Source organism: Macaca thibetana, chromosome 14 (assembly GCF_024542745.1).
Source record: "Macaca thibetana thibetana isolate TM-01 chromosome 14, ASM2454274v1, whole genome shotgun sequence".
Taxonomy (NCBI): Eukaryota; Metazoa; Chordata; class Mammalia; order Primates; family Cercopithecidae; genus Macaca; species Macaca thibetana.
In genome coordinates, this window is record NC_065591.1 from 88,915,561 (window position 1) to 88,937,287 (window position 21,727).

Sequence of the window (21,727 nt, forward strand, 5' to 3'; positions counted from 1 at the left end):
TTACAAGGTTTAAAATCTTGAGGTCAAATAGTATGAACTTTCAAAAGCTTTGTTGAATGTATATATTCCAACTGAGGGGATTTCTTGGCCTCAGACTGGTAGTCACAAGTCCATGTGCCAGATACTATACACATGCAATCAAAACTGAGTAATATGTATCATGTGTAAAACATAAAGAATCTATGGTCCTTGTATAAGAATAATGTCTAATTCCCATTGGTGCAAAATTAGTGAAGGACAGAGAGACAGATCCAAATTACTAACCACAAGGAAGAACCAAGCATGGGCAATAGAAGAGATAAAAGTCCTGTGCCCTGGGGATGCAGCAGAAAGGGCTTTGAGAGGTTTCAGAGACCAGGTGGCATCCAGGTCTGACCAAGAACATGAGTGGACATCAAGGCATGTGGGAAGGGGTTCTCGAGACTGAAGAAAACAAAATGAGAGAAGACATGGAGGCCCAGGAGTACTAGCTGTTCAAAAGACTGTAAAACATTTATTATGGGTAAAGGGATGTGATCTAATAAGAGACATAAAACTCAGGAAAACCCAACCCAACAAGAGCCAAACACAATGCCGGTCTATATTTCTTAACAGCAGTTCAACAGATAATCTGAGGTGGCCTGCAAAACTAACAAGACAACAAAATATCTTCCAAAAGGTAGAGGCGTCATATGCCCCTGGTGGAGGTCCCTTGGAATCAAATCCACTAGCAATAATCTTCCTTAATGGAAAATGTTTTCCCTCCCCAAATGTAAAACAAAAACAGCGTAAGTGAACAAAACTCCAAACAAAAAGAGACCATCAGTGCACGCTTTAGCCCCTCATAGCTCACCTGTGCCCCAACTGTCATGCTACTGAGGACAAGGTCTGCTCCATTACTTAAAGTGACTCATGACGGCAGAAAGTAACAAAATTTAGCATATCACTGCTTTTATTACATCCTGCTGCATCAAAAGTAAATAAACACCACACAAAATATAATTTTACCCTAAATAAAAGTCAGCATCAACTTAAATATCCTACTGTAATATCGCTACATTCACCCAGGATATTTTAATCCTTTTCCAACCTATTTACAAAAAAAACCTTCATTCTGACAGCTCTGGAAGCATTGCAAATATTGCTCCATTAGATTCTTCTTGAGAAAGTTAGGTCTTGAAACAGAAAACGTACATATTTTTTGACACTACCACTGAAGGTCATTATTATAAAAGGCCTGCAACCAAAATCCTCATCCCCTGATTCTCAGGCTATTTTAATATTTTTTCCTTAGATCAAACAAACAATGAGAGAAACACATAAAAAGATGAAAAGTTATCAAAAACTTAAAAAAAAAACAAGCAACAGAAAACCCCATAAAGTAGAATCTGTGTCATCACATTAATAGTCTAAACTTTGCTAAAGACAAAAAATATTTTTTTACTTGATTTTCCCAAGCTAGAGGCATTTTATAATGTGTGCACGAGATTAACAGTTTATAAAAACAATGGAAACATTTTTAGGTGGGCGCATTAAACTAAAACCACCTCATTCTCTGGCAAAGAGTTCTTCCAAAATGTTAAGATCACAAGGAATGTGTGGCAAATCGCCTGCATAGGGCTGCGTCACACACTAACCTGCGTTCAGGCTGCCAGCCTTTGCCCTTCTGCTCAAGTCAGCTTCAGAGGTTCAGGGATATTGGCAGACACCTGCTCAAGGTAGGCCCAGGAGCCTGAGGGATGTTGGCTGGCTTTTGTGCTACACCTTCATGTCCTGCAGCATCTGCCACCAATGCCTCAGTTTTGTCAATTACTTCTGGACCAGCGCATCTTTTTCGGTAATTCATTCCTTGGTTCTGAGACATCCTCTTTTTGATAACTTGCTCTGGTTTCTGGACAGATAATTGCAATTTTTTTTCTGTACGAAAATATATTCTGTCTGTATTACAATATCCAGAAGCTTCTGAATACTCTGATCAACACCAGTTTGAATTCTCCCCGATTGGTGCCATTGACATAGTCCTAACTCACTAGAGAAGCAAAGCAAGCACCGAAAGATGAGGCTGGGTGCCCCAGCAGGGATGGTGTGGCCCCAGTGGCTGCCCAGAGAACATACCACCTAGTGGAGCAGGTATGTCTGGAATCTAGCCTCCTTATTTTATAATTTATCCAGTGGTTGGCCTTATTTATTCCACCACAAGGATGGCCTTAGTGTCAGATCATAGGAAAAATGCTATTATAGAAATTATGTAATAAACATTATGCTGATTTGAAGAGGAATGAGGGATATTACATCTGACAAAGTTGCTTAATATATTACCCAAACTAATTAGCTTCAGCTGGAAGCAACCAGTATTTCAAACTGTGTGTTAAATATAAGAAACTGAAAATGACCAGGAGTTATAATGACAAAAATGTAGTAACTGGAGGAAAGCTCTGCATTTTCTACTTTGGCTGGTTCGTGGTGATCCTGAAGCTGTGGTTTTTTTGGTTTCCTGGGGAAAGAGGAAAACAGCCTATTACCATGCCATATTCAAATTACTACTCAAAGTGAGAAGTTAATGTAACATTTTTGTCTTTTTTTGACATTAATATAAATGTATCTGCTAAAATAGGTTTTGATTGTGAATGCAATTCATACACTAAAATGTACCATTTGTGTTGCAACAATACCACCTCAATAGTGCTTGTCTCCATTATGAATCAGTGATAAATGTTTGATAAACTTAAGAAAATAAATACTAAGTATCATGCATCTTATTGTGTAAATGGAACATAATGTGTAAGTTACTGTACTATGCACTTTGAATAAAATGATGAGCAGTTTACATGCTTTTCTGCTGTGGGGGATATTACCTTCTACTGAGAGAGACAGAAAAATAAACAAATGAGCAAAAACAAGGGCAATTGATAAGAGAAATATGTGGAGTTGCACAGAAAGGGTACCCAAGAAAGTTTAAGGGATACTCAGAGAACTCTACCTAGATGAAGCGGTGTATAAATCATTGTGAAGGAACTAGTGGGATTTAGCCAGGTTTTGGGGGTGGAAGGTTGGTAGAGGTTCTAGCATAGTTAGCCAACAAATTTTATGGCACTTTAAATATAATGAGCTACACTTGAAAAAAATATTAAAACGGTTCTTAATGCCAAAAAGTAAAATAATTCAAATGCAGCTGAAAAGTCCTAGTGTTATAATAAATATAATTTAAAACTGTTATTTAGTATAAGAATTTAACTTTAGAAATAGCATCCATCATCTTTATTTAATAATTTTGTTTCCAAAAATGTCTACTCTGTTTTTATTAAAATATAAAAATTGACAAATCAAAAATGTAGGAAAGTTATCCCCAAAATTAAACATACAGGTCAGCAAAGAAGTCACACAATGGCCCTCTATAGATCTACTTAATAAATTATCTGATCATAATTATGACAAAAATGGATCAATAAAAAGCCATAGTAACTTCATACTATATTATTTCTGAAGGCACAGAATTAGGCGATGCCTTTTCAGTAGTTTTTATTCTAAAAGAAATAGAACAAAATTATAATGTATAGATGATAGACATACCAGACTACTAGAAATACTTATATACACCTCATGTTACAGCCTTGTCAGTTTGTTATATTTAACTCAATTGACGACTATGAACCCTCTCATAATAGATTTTGCAATTTAGACTGGCCTTGAAGAGTTGAAAGCATTTTTTACAAAGAATGATAAGGACAAGGCATTCCAGAAAATGTATTACCTATTCACCTTGGTATTCTTAGTGATAAGAAACAGATATATTGAAGCTAAATATGCAGTAATTATTATTTTATTTTAAAAACTCACTTCTATTGAACATTTCATGAAATAGTTTTACAAATCCCACTTTATTTGACACCTAAAACCTTTAGTTATTTCTGTTTGTCCTCTTTCATTGGCCTAGATAATGATAGTATTAATAAAGCTATTATTTATTAAGGACTTACTTATTTTGAGCATTTAAATATATAGAACCTTTAATACTTATAACCACCTATGTAGCAGATACTATCATTTTCTTTCTTTTTTTTTTTTGAGATGGAGTCTTGCTGTGTCTCCCAGGTTGGAGCGCAGTGGCATGATCTGGGCTCACTACAAGCTCCGCCTCCTGGGTTCACGCCATTCTGCCTCAGCATCCGGAGTAGTTGAGACTAGAGGCGCCCGCCACCACATCCGGCTTTTTTTTTTTTTTTTTTTTTTTTTTTTTTTGTATTTTTAGTAGAGACAGGGTTTCACCATGTTAGCCAGGATGGTCTCGATCTCCTGACCTCGTGATCCTCCCACCTTGGCTTCCCAAAGTGCTGGGATTACAGGCGTGAGCCACCGTGCCCCACCGATATTATAATTTTCTTTTGGCACATTATGAAGATAATATATGCACTCCTACTTTATATGTCAGAATTGAGAATCCATTGAGATGTAGACACTGGAGAGATAGTTGGAGATATAATATTTAACCACTGATAATTTTTAGGCAATGTACCTTAGATGTATTGGTAAAGGTCTGGTTATCACTTGACCCTGGATTAGGCACCCCAGGATTATCCATCCAGCTAGTAATACAGCTTCCTGCCTCCCCAGGAACCATTTTACAGATAGCGCCATGCATACTCTCAGTACCTCACCAGAGCCCTATGGGAATATTGAAGGAGATGAGCCGTGTGTGCTCATTTATATCTTTCAAGTTCAGTAAAACTTGAACTCTGGGAGGTCAAAAAGAGACCAAGACGCTTACTAAATGAACTTCTTTTTCATGATAACATGATGTTGGGGGTAAACAAAATGTGTCTGTAGTATCCAATATATGATTCTCAAAAGATGATCACATTCTAACACCTGGAGCCTATGAATGTGTTATGTTACATGGAAAGGAGTAATTAAGGTGAAGATGAAATTAAATTTGCTTATCAGCTGTCTGTGAAATGGAAAGATTATCCTGGATTATCTGGGTAGTCCCAATATAATCACAGGGATCTTTGTAAGTGAGAGAGGTAGAGAGTTAGCATCAGAGTGACACAACGTGAGAAAGCCTGGAATGATCATCGATGGCCTTGAGGAAGGAAGAGGCACCTAACCAAGGTCTATGGCAGCCTCTAGACGCTGGAAAAACTAAGAAAGTAAATTCTCCTCTAGGGTCTTAAAAAGGGAATGCAGCCAGTGGATGACTTAATTTTAGCCCAGTGAGGCCCATTTCAGATTTCTGTCCTCCAGAACTGTAAGATAATAAATGGGTTTTGTCTGAATCTGGTAAATTTGTGGTAATTTATTCATAGCAGCAATTAAGTACCCATCAAGGTTTAGTACAATAACAGAACCCTCTATTGTTGTTTTTTTAAGCAGGTAGAAATTTAATACAAGATTTAGGTAGTTGCAAAACTGTTCTAAGGATGAAAAGAATGGAATAAGGTGATATAATTGGACTTTTTATTGTCCAGGTTGGTCTCAAACTGCTGGGTTCAAGGGATCCTCCCACCTCAGCTTCCTGAGTAGCTGAGACTGCAGGTACCTGCCACCCTGGATGGATATATATATATATTATTTTATATATATATATATTTTTTAATTATTTTATTTTATTTTATTTTTTTTAGAGATGAGGATCTTGCCTTGTTGCCCAGACTGATCTCAGACTCCTGGCCTCAAGCAATCCTCTTGGCTTAGCTTCCTGAATAGTTGGGATTGCAGGCATGAGCCATCATGCCAGCTGTCCTTGGACTCTGATTTAAAATCACATAATGTCAACTCCCAATGTTACCAACATCCCTGCTCTCCAGTACTGAGGAAGCTGGTGAGTATTAGTTGTGTAATATTAAGTCAATTGTTTATTACTTTGGATGATTACCTCAACATTCCCAGATCACTGTCCAACCTTAAGATAGCACCCTGAGTTTTTATGATGTTCCCCTCCCATTCTCCAGCATACACACAAACACACACACACAACCCTATATGTATGTACACACACACACATCTATATGTATGTATAGGCATTTACAACATTTCTGCTCACCAAATTCAGTCAACACAATGTTATCAATGCAGTCGACCTGTCTAATATCCTGTAGAACAGTCAGATAATCAAGATTTTGGGGGCCAGTTTATGCAGAGAACCAGAAGTGAACTAGTAAATGTGTACCTCTGACCTGAAGCTAAACTGCATCTGCTTATAAAGATGGGGAAAGAAAAAGAATTTATGTTTTCAAAACTGCTTACCAGTTATCAGCAAAATGTTGATTTACCGGAATAAAGCTATCACAGGAGGAAGAGCAGCCCAATTGCATTTAATTCCCTGATCAAGTTTAAAATAATTCACTCTCTTTATCCAAGACCAATCTATCTTCTCTTCACAATAGCAATCTATCTTCTGCTACTTAAATTGAGACATGAGAGAAATCGCCACCTGGGCATCCTTCAACACTTATGGTGGCACTAGTATTTTTGGTTCACCAGGGATGCAAGATCGAATTTGGTTTATCATTTTGGAGGAGTGGGGGCATTCAAAGACTTTTACCTAGGCCTTATAAGCAAAATAGTACCCATTCTATTAGTGAGGGAATCAGTGTGGAAATTCATCTAGCTGCCAATTATGTAATTATGTAATCCAGTTCCAATTATGCAATCAAAAATGATAGAAATAAACAGAGAGTTGTTTTATAGAATTGCTGTAAGAGCTGAACTCAAGCTAAACTCTGTATTACTTGCTTTATATACACTCTTATTCTGACTGGTACAGGTCAGTAACATAGGATAATCCAAGTATTATTGCTAACTGGGAGCCATTGTATGGTAATCCTTGAAAAACCAAGGTTGCTTTCTTTCCTTTGTGTAAAATGTAGACCCATTTTTGTAAATGACTGCAAATCCCTTTAGGAAGTCTAAAATAATATATATTTGGTGACCTTGCAGGGTGACATAGATGAGAGTGGGTGAACAGGTCATAAAAAATGTACTCCAGAACTCCTCTCTCCTTAAATTGTTAGATTTCTTCCGTCATATTATAAAAGGGGTTTCTAAAAGCTTCATTTAATTTAGGCAACTGATGTATCCAACACTCATTTAAACATCCAACAATTCAAGTCACTTTTAGCTGCCCATATCTCTTATTTGTTAACACTCTTATAGTACTTTCTACATTCCAAATACTTCTCTAAACAGATACATATATAAATTAATTTAATATTTGCAATAGTCTGATGGGGCCAATATAATTATTTTACTCATTTTATAGGTGTGAGAAATTAGACAAAGAACATTAATCATCTTATCCAGAGTCACAAAGCTTGTTAGTGCTGGAGATGGAACTGAATCCAAAATTTTGTGTATGTGCATCTTTAATGATAAATGCAGCTTCTCTAATATGTTCATTCTTCCCTTGTCAGAAGCCACAGAATCCATTCTTATACATATTCCCTCAATTTGTGACTGTATAAATCAGGAAAACCTTGCAGCTGTTTCTTTCTGATATGTGCATCATTTCCTCTCAAGTCAGATTTTGCATTTGTCCTCCTGAGGCTTGTGAGGATGTAAGTCTAGTTATGAGTTTGAAAGTCACAAGGGGTGGCAGCAACAGAGCATGAGGATAATCTACAAGTCCTTTGAAGTAATGGCCTACAGTGATGTGACAGTTACTAAGGGATTGTCTGTCAGCTTCCAACCAACCCTTCTGTATGCATGATCCCAGAGCTGGATCTCTGCAAATACATTGCTGGTTGGCTACCAGGCTCTGTACTAGGATCTGCAATAAAGGGATACTAAAAAGAGACTGCAAGGCTATAGGAAAGAGAAGCTTCTTTGTTCTTCCGGTTTCCTCCATGTGAATTTACTGTTTGCTTCTTCTGGTTCCTGTAAGAGTAACCCCAGCAACGGTTCTCCACCCGGGCAGTGGAAGTTTCTTCCAGTGGAAGCAACTATATCCATTGTGCAATTTTTCCAACACTGGTATAACCAACTTTATTATGCACCCACTTTAATTCACCAGCCTTAGCAGGCCGACATCCCCTCTTCAAAGGTCTGGGTCCAGCTTCTCAGGCTTACTTCCTGTAAGTTTCTAATTTTTAATAATGCCAACCATTCCCTTTGTTTCCTCAGACTTTGGGACAAAAGCTGTCTTCTGCAGCCCCAGCTTTATCACACCTTATAGTTGTCATTTTATCCTCTCAGTTACCTGGCTATGGTTATTATTTTTCTACTTGGCAATCTTTTATATTAAATTACCTGTCCATTCAAGTAATTGGTATGGTTTCTGTCTTTTGTGCTGGACCCTGGCTGATGTAGGTAAGATCATTTCAGTGTCTTCAAACAAGGAATGATTTCCTTTGACAGAATGGTAAAGAGCAGCTACTTCTATAGGCAAGGAAACATCAATGGGATATGGAAATTATAAGACTTATTTTTATTATAATTCACCCAAATATTTCCTTATGATTTTGAGAGGCTCAGTCTTTCCCAGTCACTGCCCTGACTTTCACACAAGAGACCTGGCAAGGTCAGGAATTCAAATTACTGTGTAATTCTGTAACTCCTTGAATTGGTTTCTGTGTCTGATTTATTGTTATCTCAGTCAGTGGCTATGGGAGGTAAGAGATTCTTTTCAAAGACTCAAATAAGACTAAACCTATTGGCACAGGTGAGTTGAGAAGTAGAATAAAGCCAAGTGTTTACAGCCCTAAGCTGTAACTTTCTCTCTTCATGCTACCCAGTTCAAGCAGAAGAAGACCAGCTCACCTCAGTCTCTGTATTTCTCATTGTCATCATAGTGCTCATTTGCAGCAGCCACTTGAACTCAGTCTTACTCACTGATAAGAAACTACGTGCTGCCAACAACCATGTGTCATGGGTCATCTGCAATCCATTTTTCCCTGGTGATGAGGTAATCTCTCCTTTCGAACCCGGTCACATAATCCATCCAACATATCCAGCTTTAGGGCCTTTCTCTGGAACTTTTCCACCTCTCTGTGTTTTATTAAAGTTTCATGTGAGAAACAAAAACTGCTTTAGATATTTCAAAGTGACTTAATATCAATATTTTTATTCAAAATCTAGGAATTTATTTATGTCTACATATGGATATCCTTAGGAACTCTAAAAAAGCATTAATATTCTATAATTGCTAAATGATTTTTCCTACTGCTATTGGCCCAATATATGCATTATAAATTCCAACAACAGACAATTATTGTATCATGTTATAACTTACAAACTCTTCAAGTTTTGAGTTTTTGTGTTTGCATGGTCTTGCCTTCTTTTTCTGGATATTTGTTTTCCATGGGGGTATATATATGGGTGAATCATTTATTTGCCCTCTTCCATTTGATCGTAGAACCTAAGGATATCATTCTGAAGTCAGACATAGATGGATATGAATAACATATATTAGTTGTGTGATACTAGAAAAATTATTTAACTTTCTTGAGCACTGGAACCTCTCATTATAATGGCTATAATTGGTATCTATTTACAAGGTTGCTATGAAGATTAAATAAGGCACTTTAGCATATTTTGGCATAAAATGTGTTATTATTATGATAAATTATTTTTATAAGTTTTTTCAGATGTATTATCATATGCTGTTAAGCTTATTGCTTTGAATGTACTATCCTTCTGAGAAAAGGTAGGAAAGACTGGAAAAGGGGTTAGGCAAGTCTCACATCAGTGGTCTTGCTTTTCATCCTACCTCACTACCCTCGTGAGAAGCCAACTTTCCACAAGAGAACTCCTGAGAGGCTGAAATCCTGTATGAGAAGATCCTCACTTGTCTCAGAGCCAGTCTGATCATGGGAGAAGAGATTAGATTGATTTGTGAGTGAATATTGGGGAAGAGGCTGGGTTGATGAGTCTAAGACAGAGATCCTGGCTCCCTTTAGCCTACTGGAGAATGCAGAGGACCCAAAAGTTTCTTCATGTTCCTGTGGGAAACCAAAGATATGCTAGATTAATAGACTTTAGCTGGAGCTGAGCATGAGGAGATTGCAGTATACAGATATTTTTATGACTAAAAGGAGAAAAGTTGGGAATTCATCATCAGATACCAGCTTAATGCTAATTAGTACCTGAAGCATCTCAAGATATATCAATCCAGGGACCACAAAAATGATGATACCTGGCTGCATAAACAATCTACTTGGCAAGGTAGAGTAAGGACTTACCAGTAAGAACATCAAGTCTTCTTTGGCCTCTCTGCCATCTTCCTTCTTCACCCGCCATAAGATCTATTACAATTCCCACCCCAGACACGCAGAGGTCATCTTGAGGGGCCATGTGGATAGGAAATTTAAACCTGAAATCCTGAGCATTTATCTGAAATCTTAAATGAATTAAGGGAGTATTTAAAACCAAAAGAAATTAAGAATATTAAATGGAAAGTTTGAAGTTTTTAAATCCACATTTTATTTATTACTATGCAGTAGGTTGTTTATACAGATCATTAGATCAGTTATTGAAAACTAAAGAAGTTATGCTTCTCTGTACATCTCAGCTGCAGTGGATTTACATATGTGAATCTGATGTCATACCAGATATATTATTGCACTGAAATCAAAGGACTTTTTTTACTGCCATTTGCATGAACTAAAATCATGCGTAGGAAGACAATGTTTCTATAGAAGCAGAGAGAATAGGCCCCAGAGTACAGGATGCACATATATACTTTAAATAATATGTCAAGTATATATCTTTTAAAATAACTACAAATATTCTATCGAGGAAATAAAACCAAATAGAACCAATCATGCATTTACTATAATAAATTGACTGAATCATTCCCTAGAGGCATAATACTTTGCAGAGCATTTTTGAAAAATCCAAGTTTTCTAAGGGAAACCAGAATTCCCTTTTATTCAATAACGTCTCATTGTACCCCTCTACAACCTTCAACTTTATTTTATTCATGTTTGCTCTTTTTGGGATCTTAAAATAGGCTTTGGTTAAGCCAGCTGTTCGTAGAACTGAGAGGAGAGAAAAAAAAAAAGCAAGCTCAGGAAAGCACAGTGTCTGGCTTAGATTTTGCATAGTTGCTATACTAATCAATATCACAGTAATTAAAATCATCCATGATTAATGGGCTGGCATTTTTATAGGGCATTGTTGTCTGCAAAAGGATTTCACACTCTATTTTGTCTAACTGCCCAGTAGGAGCAAGCCCCAAATCACCAGGCTACCTTTTGTCCTTTTTTTCCATCTGAACTATTCCTGTCTTTGGAATACCTTGCCATAGGATGCAGTTGTGGATTCCCCCTTTTTCTGTGTGAGAAAATATTTTCTCTCAGAGGCAAAGACTGCTGCTGGAATTTAAAGATTGCCACTTATTTTACCAACTAGTCATTGAATTTACCTTCTCTCTATACAAAAAGCCCCCTGAGATACCAGGACTTTGAGAGGCCAATGTATATTTTTGTGACCCTAAGGCTGTACCGATTTGCATTATTTCTCTCTGGAAGACAGAGTAGTCAATACTATAATTCTTCTCTTGTCTAATCGACTCTAGGCTGAGACTCTAAATTTTGAGTTCTGATCCTGGCACTGAGATTAATGTAATAATGGAAAATTGACATTTTAACCACACACAAAAAAATAAGCTTAAGTTTTAGGAAGGCAATTCCCTTAAGGAGGTAGTAAGACAAGTCATTGCTTGCACTTGCTTAAATGAACCAAAATGCTTAAAGTAAATATTCCGTGGATACTAGATCGTGTTTTTGATACCCCCTTGTCTTGCATTAATTTCAACAAGGATTTTTGCACTTACAGCTGCTCAGAAAAATAAAAGACTGCACAAAAGCCTTTGAGGGCTTTTGAGGATTGACTTTCTATACTTCATCAGAAAACAGTTCATAAAGAATCCAAATCTGTAATCCTGATTTTCATCAAGTATCAATGAATAGTCAAATTGGTCCATTTTACTTTCATTCTTTGTCTGCAAATGATTTGCACATTTCCTTTCAGACCATACCCACTTCTTTCTTCAGAAATCTTTAAAATATTCTTTAAGAAGACAATAGAAATCATGTGGAAATGATATAGCCTTGAGAGTTTTATTAGCATGATTGTTGATAATTTGCTACAGAATTTTTATAGCTTAACTACAGTACTACAAAGTGTGATCTATTCAAAATCTGAATGAACCTATAATTCATTCATAAATCATTTCAAAAGCTATATGCAGAAACTCCACGTTAGAATCAGAGTGGTTAAACTCTCTCTGGCTACACAAAAATCCAACAAAACCACTTCTTGAAGCAAAGCTTGTGAGGGAGTTCACTACCTTGACAGAGTCTTAGTAGTGAGAGGTGAAGCCAGCTGGACTTCCTGGGTCCAGTGGGAACTTGGAGAACTTTTCTGTCTAGTTAAAGGATTGTAAACACACCAATCAGCACTGTGTCTAGCTAAAGGTTTGTAAACGCACCAATCAGCACTCTGTAAAAACACACCAATCAGTACTCTGTGTCTGGCTAAAGGTTTGTAAATGCACTAATCAGCACTCTGTAAAAATGGACCAATCAGCATTCTGAAAAATGGACCAATCAGCAGGATGTGGATGGAGCCAAATTAGGGAATAAAAGCTGGCCACCCAAGCCAGCAGCAGCAACTGTGCTCTGGGTCCCTTCCACGCTCTGGAAGTTTTGTTCTTTTGTGCTTCACAAAGATAAAGATTTATCACAAGATAAATCTTGCTGCTGCCCACTCTTTGGATCCATAAGACCTTTATGAGCTGTAACACTCACTGCCAAGGTCTGCGGCTTCACTCCTGCAGTCAGCGAGACCACAAACTCACCAGGAGGAACAAACCCACCAGGAGGAACAACCAACTCCGGACGTGCCACCTTTAAGAACTGTAACACTCACTGAGAAGGTCTGTGGCTTCACTCCTGAAGTTAAGTGAGACCACGAACCCACCAGGAGGAACAAACAACTCTGGACACGCCAACTTTTAAGAGCTGTAACACTCACTGCGAAGATCTGCGGCTTCACTCCTGAAGTCAAGCGAGACCACGAATCCACCAGGAGGAACAAACAACTCTGGGCACGCCACCTTTAAGAGCTGTAACACTCACTTCAAAGGTCTACGGCTTCACTCCTGAAGTAGCACGAGACCAGGAACGCACCGGAAGGAAGAAACTCCAGACGCATCTGAACATCTGAAGGAACAAACTCCAGGCACAGCATCTTTAAGAACTGTAACACTCACTGCGAGGGTCCGTGGCTTCATTCTTGAAGTCAGTGAGAACAAGAACCCACAAGAAGGAACCAATTGCGGACGCAGTAGCATTTGTAAGTAGAGAGAGCAGAAGCAGAAGAGTTTTAAGGTTTTAGAGCCTGGTTTTAGGTGGATCTTTTGAAGCAGGAGCTTCATTAAGATAAGGTCCATGATTTAATAGTTGAGGATTGACGGACACAGTAACGTAGGAATTTTAATTTGAGAATATAAATAATCTTGAAATCCTAGGTAGCAAACAGTTCTTTGACATTGTCTATTTAGAAGTTGAATAATTTGATGTTCATTAAATGATTTCATGGGAAGTTCCTAAAATGAACAATAAAGTTATTTACAATTTTATTTTCCTGGGCAAGAATTCCCTGGAATAGAAAAAACATGTTAGTGAGAGTAGTTAAATTGTTAAATCATATCACTTTGACTGTAAGCTATATGTTTATAGAGGCCAAAAAACAAAAAAATTATGCATATACATAACGTAGAAAAGAGAATAAACAATATTAAACAAGAGTAAGAAATAGAACAATAGTGTAAAGGACATTATAGCTTCTATGTAGAAATTTGAAGTGCTTTCAATCAATCTTTACTTGCAACACTTTCTCGACAAAGCTAGAAAAGTAAACATTTAAACTCCATTTAGCCTCAATTCTACATTTTGAATTATGTCTACATTTCCATTCTATTAATACATATTTTAGGCACCACTTTCAACACAATTACTTAGCCTCTGGTTCCCATGCTGCTTATGAATTTAAAATGTGGGGAATCTGTAGGAAATGTGGCATAAAATATGGGGCCTACTTCAATGCATTTGCCTTCTCTCTGGGATCCTGGAGAAAGAAATAATAATCAGCTCTCAAAATAGATTTTTCTGTCTCCCAGTCTCGCCAACCTGATCTGCATGAAAGCCAAAGACATTGTCTAATCATTTCGTGCAATATCCCCAGTGCCTAGTATAGTGTCCAACTTATGGACAGTGGCCATTAAACATTTGTTGAATGCACGAATCCACTATTCTGTCTAACTTCTGCTTTCTAATTCCAGAATAGTGCCTGGAGTTTCCTGCACTTTCTTCTACTCTTTTTTATGTATTTTATGTTACTTGTGATGCAGCAAATGGATTGAGAACAAATCAATGTACTTTATTAATTGGGCAACTGTGGCTGGTTCAGGGATAAACATAGGGTCTGATTTGGGCATGTGGTATCCCCAAAATCTTGGTTATAAACTGCTCTTTTCTTTTTTTCACATGGTGAGACTGCAGGATGGTAGGCAGGATCTGCTGCAGTGATCAGGCCACTCTGAAGGGAAATACCTTCTGAAAATGAAGGCAACCCATGGAAGAGCACAGCTAGCTGATCAATACAACCCGGAAGCTGTTTTGTTAGACTCTGAATCTAAGCCATGCCTGAAAGACTTTTCAGTTATGCAATCCAGCGTATTCATTGAATGCTTAAGCCAGTTTTGATGGAATATTTATGAAGATAAAATTAATTAATATAACTAAGAATACCTTAACAAGTACATAATAAAAACTAGAGGGCACAATAAATATAGGTCTTTTTAAAATTTCTTTCTTTGTGCCTTCTTTCATTATACTTCTAGAACACTAGTATTTCTTTAATATTAACTTAGAGCATTGAAATTATTACACTAGATGATATAACATTTTGTATCTGTAGTGAATTATTTAAGGGCAACTTGAAATCCATTTCCCCCAAAGTTCTTACTTACCAATGAAGAAACTGAAGATCCGAAAATAACTTGATAATAGACATAAAAATAGTTAAGAATGACCTAGAAATTGCATCTCAGTCTTTTACCTTGTTAACTATAGGCCCTTTTCACTATATCACACCAGTTCTCAGTTTACTATATGTTTTGCATTTCACATGTTTTGGCACATAGTGATACATTTTTGATAAAATGTTATCTGTTTTCCAGAGCCTTTTTAAACAATCATCTCCCAAATCCTCACCATTGACAAAGATTTAAGTATAATCTCATTTTCTAATAACCTATCACCAATGATTTATTAATTATCTATTGTGAGGCCTATACTGTGTCAGTCCTGGAAGATGAATGTAAAACATTCCACATTAAACTATGGAGATAATACTTGTAGGAAACCTACCAAATAACAACAGCAACAACAGTAATAATAAAAACAACCATTATGAGGTAGGTCTTTGGGCAGTTGTAATCATCATACTTTTTGCCTCTAAGCCTGTATCCTTTCGAGCTCCCACCTTAAAATGCCTGGTATGCTGATGTGACCATACTGGTACAAACTAATCCCAGCTTCTTCATTCACAGCCGATTGAACTGATAGTGTGCAAGCTGGGCCAATCATATTTCCTGTCTTTCGGGAGATCAAGTTCGGAGACACTAAGGGACTGAAGCATTTAATCATAAGGAACTGATTTCCAAAATCATGTGTTATTGAGGAGGGACAAATGGCATCAGGAGAGTTTGTCTTTCTTATTGCTCACAGCATTGACATATCCACTTTTCAGTGAGACTTTGTCTTCACATCCTAGTTGGTCATTGAAACAGCTATGATACTCTTTGATTGAAAATTTGGGACATAAGAACTGGACTAAAGAGCCTTTTTCTTTGTGATTCACTAAACCAAAAGTTTCAGTTTGTTCACTATTTGATTGATGAGAAAATCATTACACTTTGCTCAGTTGAGCACTCGGAAGTACATAGTTTGTACATAAACAGGTTTGTGGAGGAGCAGGACTTTATATTCCATGGTAAGAAGGTTCAGATTTAGAACCAATACTGTTAATACATTTATTAATGGAAAAATGCTTCATACTGTCACATAAAAGTAGTGATTTTAGATTATAGTGTGTGTTTTTGATGGGCTGAATAAACTCAATTTCATCTGGAAAGCAATGAAATGTTGCTTTCATTTTCAGAACACTAAGGGATAAAAACGGACCCACAAGACATGCAGGGAAAATCTTTGTATTAGATGTTGGACCTTTGAGAAGAGGATGCAGAAAACACTGTTTGCCACTTAAAAGTTCCTCTAAGCAACAAAATAATTATTTTACTTAGTCTAAATCCACCAATTCGTCAAAATTGAGAAATATATCGTCAGTGGTCAATGAGGTTTGCCTGTGCAGTTGAAAAGATAGGAAGTAGGCTCTGGCAGTCTTTATGCCTCAACAAAAGGGATTATAATATTCCAAAGGTGGCTATCAAGTTAAGGGCTCATGTAAACCAAAGTTTTGGGGAGTAAAGTAGCAATATACAAGCAGAAGTATCAGACCTGAAAAGAAAAGTATGAGTATTCTGACACCAACTGGTGTACTGCAATTCAGTGCTGGCTCTAACCTACTGGAGTTACTGCAGACCCTGCGAGTTAAGGGCTCAGTTCTCCACAAGATGACTCTCATTTCAGATACCTGCTGCACTTAGGTATCCCCAGGCAGACAATACTTCTGACCAACTGACTACAAATTTGGAGGTTCCCACTAACAACGGCCTCATGTTCAATAATTCACTAGAATGACTCACAGGACTCAGAAAAGCACTGAGTTTGTAGTGGCATTTTTATTATAAAGGATTCAAGTCAGGACCAGCCAAATGAAGAGACACAAAGGGCAAGGTTTGAGAAGGTTCAGAATGCAGAGCTTCTGTGTCTTTTCCCTGTGGAATAAGGGTTCATTACCCTCCCAGCATATCATGTCTTCCCTAACCAGGAAACTCTACTGAGCTCAGTGTCTAGAGTTTTTGTTGGGGCTTCATTATGTAGGCATTATTGATTGAATCCTTGACCATGTGATTGAACTCGCCCTTTAGCCCTCCTGTTCTCCCAGCAGTTGGGAGGTTAGGCTGATACCAAGTGGCTAGAAGCTGTAACCCTCTAATCACGTGATTCATCTTTCTGGCCATATCCTGAGTCATCTCCTCAGCACAGACTCAGATATGATCTAAGGACTAACCATGAACAACAAAGATAATCATATTATTTGGGAAATTCCAAGAATTTAGAGGTTATCTCCCAGGAACTAAGCACAAATATCAGACATATGCTTTACTATACAATAAAGAGACTGAATAGATTTTCAAATACAAGCAGAGAAGATTTCAAAGAAAAGCCAGGAAAGGAAGGGGTAGTCTGGATACTTAACCTTGGGTTTGAATCCTTTATAAAGTTTCCTTTATTTTCGGGCATTATACATCCATGAGGTAAAAACAACTTCTACTTTCATTGGTTTCCATTCTGTTAATCAAATCATCTTTCTTATTTAATAGAAACTCATGAAAACAAACCAAAAAAGCAAGACTGAGCTAATCCTCAAATAATTTATAGGGCTTTGATTGGTACTTAAGAGTCCTAGTAATATTCCAGATGGAAGAAAAAAGCATGAGTAAACATAGTAAGATTCAGCATACATGAAATGTGTGAGTGTCTATGACTGCTTTTATGGTAATAGCGTCTCTGCAGAGATCTGTAGATACTTAAAAATAATAAAAAGAAGAACTAGTCTGGCTTAGGAAATTTAGGAGATTTCATGAAGCTCTTTTGGATACTATGGGAACTGGAGTTGTTGATGTCTCCATACTAGCTCCAAAGTAAGTTAGTATGACCAAAGGTTAAGCGTTCTTCTAAGGCAAGTTTTCACAATATTTTCCTAAACTTAACTGCATTGTAACATGGTAACATCTTACATTATTTGATCACAATTATAGAAATCATTATTAGAAAAAAGTGGGAGAATTAGGCTTATCCTTTATAATTTTTATCTTTAACTTTCAAATGTTTATCCTGGAACACCCCGTCCTTTTGAGCACCTATTTCTTTGTGACATTTAGCTCAACTTCTTGACACTCAAATAATTTCCTGTCCATAAGACCATAGAGCATCAATATTTCAGTTGAATATGTAAATTATATTGATCCTCCACAGCGGTGACAAAAAGTAAGGTAAAGATTCTTGACAAATGACCTATCTAGTTATTCCTGGTCACTCTGTTCAAAAGATAAGAAATAGTAAAATGACATGATAACACTGTAACTTAAGAGCACAATAGTGAACTAATTTGCCGTTGGATTCCTAAGTAGAGGATCCAGAATATTCCTCCACTATACCTGAAGCTGTCTCGTTAGAATTTGGTAACTACATTTAGCCCATAGGCTTGAGTAGAACAGTGGGAAGAACTCATTTCAGGGAATAGTAAAAAATACAGATGAAAATATTGGATAGAGCAAACTATTAAGGACTTTGAAAGCAAACTAAATAACTTAAACTTGGTATGATTCATATTTTAAGTATTTTTTCCCCTGGAGTAACTAAAGAGAGCAATTTAAGATCAATCTGGAAAGAATATATAGGAAAAATTAAAAGGGAAGACAGGATAGCAAGTTAAATGGTTGTGGGAGGTTGATGAAAATTGTGAAAATGTATTCAAAGAAGACACAGGAAATGATGTTCAGAGCATAAGAAAAGGAGGTGATTTTAATGAAGGATATCTTTTCTCTGAGTAGTAATTATTATAATTACTACTAACAGTTATTTCCCCATAAATCTAGCTTTGTCTGGATACTTCAGCCTGCTGAGACTCCTCTGGTTCTTTATTGCTTCTTCTCAAGGAAAAATAATTTATGCAATAGCTAAAAGCTTTTTTTCAGCATGTCCAGGTTATAGGGCAAGTATAAGCAGTCTGTGAAGGCAGTTAAGCATGATGAACATATTCTAATACATTTTTCTTGAATCCTCTGCCTAATGAGATGACAATCTTGTTTTCCTTCTGTGGTTCTCCTTTTTCCTCTCCATTTTGTTTTGGGAGAAACTCAGGGTTGAGTTTGAATTTCAGAGTTGTTTGAATTATATTCTTTAAGATACACATGATAACATAGATGCATCAAAAAGGGAAAGCCAGATTATTATTTACTCGAAGACCCCAGAGTTTTTATGGACACTTTTCAATGTAGTATGACTGCCCAAATAAGTTTTTAAATTATTATTATAATTGTTAAGAGAAGAACTAATCCAAATGGCTACAATTTTGAGTCCAAGGGAAGTCAACTATTGCAACTCGGTTTGCAAATATGGTGTTATAAGAAAAGCAGTTCATTCTCTAAATTTATTTTGACCTTTTCCCTCTCTGTTAATTACTGTACTCTCTACATCTTTGTCCATAATGTTAAAATGTCATTATGTTCTAATTGACACTCTTCTTGGATGCTATCTGAAATTTTTAGAAACGAATTACATAATTCTGTTATAAGTATATATGAAAGTATAATAACTAGACCAGTAAATAGAACTTGATATTTCATTTTAGATTTATAAAGTAGCATGCATCTACTTAGTGATACATAGCATTTTGGTAACTCTTGTATTATTATACTAGTCCCATACTTTTCCCAGCACTCTTCTCCCCAATGTGTACATGTGTATGTGTTGTATGTGAATATGTGTGTGTGTTTAAGTCTTTCTAGGGTGCCCTTAAAATGTAACTGGAAAATGTGGGATATTTAATCATGAAACATAAGCATGTCCCCAATTCATTAACTGAAGATTAATTTGCCTATACTAATAGTTCTTGGTTGGGTTGTATCATAACTTAGAGATATTTTGGAAATTTTAGGGAAGCAGGTTGAAAATTTCCAATGAGAGAATTTTGTGTGTCCTAATGAGTGGGAGAGGTTTTTACTGGCATTAGTGTTTGAGTCAGGAGAGAATCATTAATATTAACAGCATCACAAAACTAAGAATATTATAAAGTTGCTCTCAACTGTCAAATATCCCTCTAGATATTCTAAAGGTGAAAGCCTTGTCATTCAATCCTAGAACCTAACTCCGGTTTAGTCACAAAGTACTTTTCTTTACATAGTTTTAATGTAGACTGAATTTTTTTTTTTTTTTTTTTTTTTTTTTTTGGTGGGTCAGGCTTCATGGCTCACACCTAGGTTTTAACATGAGGTGTGAACCATGTAATTTTTTTTTTTTAAATTATTATTATACTTTAAGTTCTAGGGTACATGTGCACAATGTGCAGGTTCGTTACATATGTATACATGTGCCATGTTGGTGTGTTGCACCTATTAACCTGTCATTTACATTAGGTATATCTCCTAATGCTATCCTTCCCCCCTCCCCCCTCCCCACAATAGGACCTGGTGTATGATGTTCCTCTTTCTGTGTACAAGTGATCTCATTGTTCAATTCCCACCTATGAGTGAGAACACGCGGTATTTGGTTTTCTGTTCTTGTGATAGTTTGCTGAGAATGATGGTTTCCAGCTGTATCCATATCTCTACAAAGGACACAAACTCATCCTTTCTTATGACTGCATAGTATTCCATGGTGTATATGTGCCACATTTTCTTAATCCAGGTAGACTGAATTTTTGAAGATATAATTACTGTGTCATTTGAAGAAAGAGTGCCTTTTCTTAATTCAGAATTTTCTCAAGATTTATCTGTTTTAGAAAAGTTATGTTAATGAAAAGAACAATGGTTATGGGATTTGAACCTCCACACAATCCTCCTGTGTTCTTCTACATTCATAATAATTCATAATTATGGATGTTATCACATTCACAATAATTCTGTGAATGGATTCAAATGTCTGAATATTTTATTTGTTGATGTGTATAGTGAACGTATTATTTAATGATTTTTTTTTTCCACAGTGGATGCTGTACTGCTTATCTTCCCCTTAACAGCCTATACCTCTATACCCCCATATCCTAGCTGCTATGGAAGTTGACTGCTAGCCATTTAAAAACTCATTTCAGGGGATGGAGCAAAGTGGCCTATCCTATGCAGAAATACCATATTTTAACAACTAGTTACACACAGAAAGCATCATCAATAGAACCAAAAGTCAGTGATCACTCACGGTACCTTGCTTTAACTTCATATTGCTAAAAGAGGCACTGAAAAGGGGTAGAAGAGACAATCTTGAATGACAAAAGTCAACCCTCCCCTATCCCCCAGCAGCAGCCACAGGGCACAGAGAATCTGTGTACGAGACAGGAAAAGCACAGATACTAGGGAACTTTAACTCAGTGCTGCCCTGTCACAGCAGAAAGCAGAACCAGCTGTACCCAGCTGATGCCCACCCATAGAGGGAGCATTTGAACCTGCCCTAGCCAGAAGAGAATTGCCCATCCCAGCAGTCAGACCCTGAGTTCTGGCAAGTCTTGCAACCACAGGTTAATGTACTCTGAGGCCCTAAGGAACTTGAGTAACAGTCTAGGCCAGAAGGAATGCAATTCCTAGGCAAGTCCTAGTGCTGAACTGGGTTCAGAGCCAGTGGAGTGGGGGTGGCACATGACCTACTGAGATACCAGATGAGGCAGCTAAGGAGGCGCTTGTCACTTTGCCCCCATAGCCCAGCAGTGGCCACGTGGCATGGGGAAATCTGCTTGGGAGAGGGAGAGCACAGAGATTGTGAGACTTTAAATTGAGCTCAATACTGCCCTGTTATAGTGGAGAGCAATGCCATGCTGGGCTCAGCCAGCACAGGCACACAGAGAGAGC